The sequence below is a fragment of the Tupaia chinensis genome, unplaced genomic scaffold, assembly GCF_000334495.1.
Source record: "Tupaia chinensis unplaced genomic scaffold, TupChi_1.0 Scaffold139996_1, whole genome shotgun sequence".
Lineage (NCBI taxonomy): Eukaryota > Metazoa > Chordata > Mammalia > Scandentia > Tupaiidae > Tupaia > Tupaia belangeri.
In genome coordinates, this window is record NW_006199875.1 from 17,356 (window position 1) to 23,074 (window position 5,719).

The following is a 5,719-nucleotide window of genomic DNA, read 5'->3' on the forward strand; positions in this document are numbered from 1 at the left end:
AAAAAAGTGGAAGGACATCCCATGTTCCTGGATTGGAAGAATTAATATAACCAAAATGGCAATTCTACCCAAATTAATCTACCTATTTAATGCAATGCCAATCAAAGTACCAGACACATTCTTCACAGATTTAGGAAAGACAATCATGAAATTCATCTGGAATAATAAAAGATCCCGCATTGCAAAAGCAATTCTACAAAAGAAGAGTGGAGTGGGCAGCATCTCACTCCCTGACCCAAATATATACTACAAAGCTGTGGTAATCAAAACAACATGCTATTGGCACAGGAACAGACATGTGGACCAGTGGAACAGACTTGAGTCCACAGGAATAAATCCACAATCATTCAATCAATTGATTTTTGACAGGGGTACCAGTCAATCCAGTGGGAAAAGGAAAACCTCTTCAGCAAATGGTGCTGGAAAAAACTGGATTTCAGACTGGCTAAGATTAAAAAAACCCAAAAAATAATAAGTGTTGGTGAGGGGGTGGTGAGAGGGGAACTCTCTTACACTGCTGGTGGGAATGCAAACTAGTCCAACCACTGTGGAAAACAATTTGGAGATTCCTCAAAAATCTACAAATAGAACTGCCATATGATCCAGCAATCCCTTTTTTTGGCATCTACCCAAAGGACAGAAGAATTTCTCATTGGAAAAGTGCTTTCACATTGAGGTTTATTGCAGCACTTTTCACAATTGCTAAGACATGAAAACAACCCAAATGCCCCTGTACGGCTGAATGGATTGAAAAACTGTGGCACATATACTCTATGGGATATTATTCAGCCATTAAGAACAACAAATCCCTGGATTTTGACAGAAAGTGGAAGAATATGGAAGAGTTACTGCTGAGTGAAGCAAGCCAGGCTATGAAGGAGAGACACTTTATATCCCCACTTAATATATTCCGAATGTCTGCACTCTACAACTGAAAATGACAGGCTAAAGAATGTACAAACAGAAGAGATGGATGTGAATGCCAGATGTGGTGTGTGTGGAGGAGTGGGGCCTGGTGAAGAACATTTGGAGGAAGAATATGAAGACAGCATTGTTGAGACAGGGAAGTGTTATATTTTGATCAACTCGACCGAGGAGAAATGTTCATATATTGAAATGATCACCTTGTAAGCTAAATAATGTGATTGAATGTATTAAAAAAGTAAGTAAAAATAAATAAATAAATAATGTCTAAAAATAAATAAATAAATAAATAAATAAAACAAATAAATATGTTTCTATTTTTCTTTTGATTTTTGGTAGTTTCCATCACTTGCTAACTCTGAATTCTGTGAACACTGATTTAATTTTTTGTTAAACTTCAGTTTATTTATCTGTAATGTGATAATGATGATACTACCTACTTTACATAATTGCAGAGGATAAATGAAACAAAACAATTTTCACCTTGTTGTACACTGCCAAGATCTATGTCACAGGGGACTGAGGAGCCTGCATTGGTTTAACTGATTAAATGCTCTGCTGCTGAATGGTAAAATTTTAAAAAAATAAGGTGATAAGTAGTGGTGATGTTGTAGTGAAAAGGGTACCTCCTACACTGTTTGTGGGAATATAAATTAGTTCAACCACTGTGAAGAATAATATGGGAGATCTGCTTCTAGCTCAGACTTCAGCCCCATGTGTGCCAGTTGATGATGGAAGTCAAATTTAAAAAATAATTAACAGGAAGGAATACAAAGGCATCGCAAGAAAAAAAAAAGAGATTCCATAAAAACAGTGACTCTGGTTCTTCAAAGATATTCTCAAGAAAAGTTGTTAAGAAAGGTGGACCTAAAATCACATCAAGGAACTTTGAGAAAAGTGCCACAAAACCTAGGAAAAAGAGTATAAAGCTGTTCAAGAATAAGCAACAAGGGGACAAAGCACCTAAGAATAAATTCTAACAGGCAAATAAATTCAACAAGAAGAGAAAATTCCTGTCAGATATTCAAAGTGATGACTCAAGAAACCCAAATGGGATGATTTCAAAAAGAAGATAGAACTGAAGCAGAGCAGGCAACTTAATGATAAAACCAACTATGACATTGTCACTCGGTCCAAGCAGATCTGGGAGATTTTAAGAAGGAAAGACTATGACAAAGAAAAAAGAGTGAAGTTGATGAATGACTTACAGAAATTGATTCAAGGAAAAATTAAACTATTGCATTTGCACACGATTCAACTCGGGTGACCCAGTGTTACATTCAGTATAGTAATGAAGAACAGAGAAAACAGGCCTTTGAAGAACTTTGAGGTGATTTTGCTGAACTAAGTAAAGCCAAATATTCCAGAAATATTGTTAAGAAATTTCTCATGTATGGAAGTAAACCACAGATTGCAGAGATAATCAGAAGTTTTAAAGGCCACGTGTGGAAGATCTGCAACACGCAGGAGCATCGGCCATCGTGGAGTATGCCTACAATGACAAAGCCATCCTGGAACAGAGGAACATGCTGACAGAGGAGCTCTATGGGAACACGTTCCAGCTTTACAAGTCAGCAGATCACCCAACTCTGGACAAGGTGTTAGAGGCAAAGCCTGAAAAATTAGAGCTCATTATGGGTGAAATGAAGCAGATTATAAATCCAATGGCCCAGAAGGAAGCTGTGATTAAGCACTCATTGGTGCATAAAGTATTCTTGGACTTCATTACCTATGCACCCACAAAACTCAGATCAGAACTGATTGAAGACATCTGTGAAGCAGTGATGTACCTGGCACACACACACAATGGCACCAGAGTGGCCGTGCACTGCCTGTGGTATGGTACACCCAAGGACAGGAAAGTGTGAAAACAATGAAGACTTCTGTAGAAAAGGGGGCTCATGGCCAATACTCCCATTTGGTTTTACTGGCAGCATTTGACTGTATTGACGATACTAAGTTTGTGAAGCAGATAATCATATCAGAAATGATCAGTTCTTTACCTAACATAGTAGCTGACAAATATGGAAGAAAGTTCTTGTTTCATCTCCTAAGCCCAAGAGATCCTGCACTCACAGTCTGAGAAATCATTGAAGTTCTACAGAAAGGAGATGGAAATGCACACAGTAAGAAAGACACAGAAATCTGCCAAAGAGAGCTGTTAGAATCCGTTTCTCCAGCTCTGTTAAGCTACCTGCAAGGACATGCCCAAGACACGGTGCTAGATAAGTCTGCCTGTGTGTTGGTGGCTGACATTCTGGGATGTCCAGCATGCCATGGATGCCATCACCAGCTTGGCAGCAGCAGAACTGCACCCTGGAGGCAAGGACAGAGAGCTTCATGTTGCAGAACATCCTGCAGGACATCTAGTACTGAGGTGGTTAATAGAACAAGATAAAAAGATGAAGGAAAGTGGGAGAGAAGTTTATTTTGCAAAAACACTTGTACAGCATGTGGGTATGAAGAACCTGAAGTCCAGGACAAATATAAACCGAGGTGCCATTATTCTTTCTAGCCTTTCCAGAGTCCTGACCAGGAAGTTGCAACCAAAGTCAAAGCTGAACTGAAAAGCCTGATTCCCACATTGTAAAGAAACAAAAATCCTAGCAAAGGAATAGAAATTCTGCTTGAAAAACTGACTGCATAGGTGGATACAATTAAGAACAAGAAGGAGGGGCCCGCAGGTGGTGTCGTGGTTAAGATGGTGGCCTTCCATGTGACTGACTGTGGTTCGAGTCCTAGACAAAGTGGGTTGAAAATCATGTCAGGCACGTGTGCATGTGTGTGTGCATGCATGCATACCCCAAATCCCGAGAGGGCAAGGGAGGAGAAGGGAGTGTGGTGTGGTCATACCCCTGAGGGGGATGATTTCTCACTTTCCCTCTCTCTTTCACCATCTCTTTCCTGTGAGTTCACAGGCTCCATGGCAAAAACCTAACAAAAAGAACAAGAAGGAATAATTTTCCTCTTTTCTGTTATTTTTTTCCAGAGCAAAAAAGAAGGGCTGGGGCCTACCTTTCTGGTAATTTGGGTGCTCTGCATATGTTTTTCTTGACTATGTTTAGATTCTTGTGTAAGAATCTACTTATAAAGTTGTTTCTACAAAAAAAAAAAAAAAGAAAGAGAAAGAAAGAAAGAAAGAAAAGAAAAGAATAATATGGAGGTTCCACAGGAACCTATAAATAGAACTACTATATGACCCTGTAATTCCACTCTTAGGATAGGAAAACCCTCTGTCAGAAAAACACTTGTACCTTCATGTTTATTGCAGCATCATTTACAAATGCTTGGACATGAAATCAACCCATATGTCCAAAAATAGACAAGTTGATTAAAAAGATGTAGCACATGTATTCTATGGAATACTAGTTGGCCATAAAAAACAATGGCACTCTGACATTCAATACAAATAGGGCAAATATAGAAGACTTAATGCCAAGTGGAGCAAGTCAGACTATGAAAGATACGCTCTGTATGTCTCTGCTCTATTTATACCAAATGTCTGTGTCCTATAGCAGAAACTAAAAGATTGGAAAGCATAATAACAGGGAGAGCAACTGTAGATATTAGGGATAATATGAGGGAGTAGAGTAATAGGGTAATGGAGGAAGGGAGGGGAACAGGGAAAAACAATACATTCAATTGACACAAAATAAATTTATTTGCTGATGATACAGTATATAGTAATGTCTTTGTCTTGACTGATACGCACTATATTTGCAGTCTGAAAAACCATGTTGTACACTGTGCAGATGTGCAGTGATTAAGTGTAAATAATAAATATTAAAAAGAAAATAGTTTGGGACCAGCTGGTAGCATAGTGGTTTCCTTCCTGGACTCTCGTGTAGTGGACTGCTGTTTGAGTCTGGACTTGGCAGCTTAAAATCCTGCTGGGCACATGTCCATATGTGCCCAAAATTCTGAGAAGAGGATAGAGAAGGGATTATGGGTGGCCATCCTCTGTGAGGGGTGACTTCTGTCTTTCTGTCTCTGTCTCTCTCTCTCTCTCTCCCTGGCTAGTGCACATGCCCTATAGCAGAAACCACTCTTAAAAAAAAGTTTCAAAGAAAAAAATAAGAATATACATAGCAAAAATAAACAAACAAACTGATAAATGCTCTGCTACATGGCCCACATATGGTAACACATTTGCTGGTTAAAGATCAGGATGCAGGAAAGCATTGGGTATGTTTGTAGTTTTAATCTTACATTATTTTGAGGGAACAATCTTTAATAAAGAAATTTAAAAAAAATCTTACACAGACCAATTTAACAGGATGATGGATTTTGTGAACAGTATGCTACTGCCTCAGTGGCATGGAAGTGGCCTGAGTCACTGATGGTCGTGTAGTATAGTTTTGATTCACTTCGTGAAAATTATGCCTCTTTTGGGATAGGTCAGAATGGGCAGGCACACCAACCATGAGTCCAGCTTCACCATGTATTAGTGGTGTGGTCTTCAACCATACACCTCAGACTACAGAGTTAAAATGTACACAGAAAGGCACACTCAAAGAACTGCTATGAACATAAGCTAGTAATGGTCATATTACAATTTCTAGCTTGCAGGATCCATGTAATGCAATGCTCTCCCAGGGGTCAAAGGAGAAATGGACATTCATGGCATATGGGCCTGCTCTTCTCCCTCTGCCTGTGGCCCCTTGGCCTCTCCTGCCCACCCGTTGGAGATGCTTGGAAGCATCTTCAGTGGGCCCTGTGTGTGGGCTGTGCCCCCTGGGCTGTTGGGGGGTTGGAGATGACAGCTGTCCCACTTTGAGCACCTCCTGCCCTGCAG

General features: G+C 39.7%; 1 pseudogene; it reads left to right on the forward strand.

The window, feature by feature from the left end:
• The first annotated feature begins 1,652 nt into the window (after nt 1-1,652).
• Nucleotides 1,653-3,571, forward strand: LOC102489856 (pumilio homolog 3 pseudogene; annotated as a pseudogene).
• Nucleotides 3,572-5,719: the final 2,148 nt, after the last annotated feature.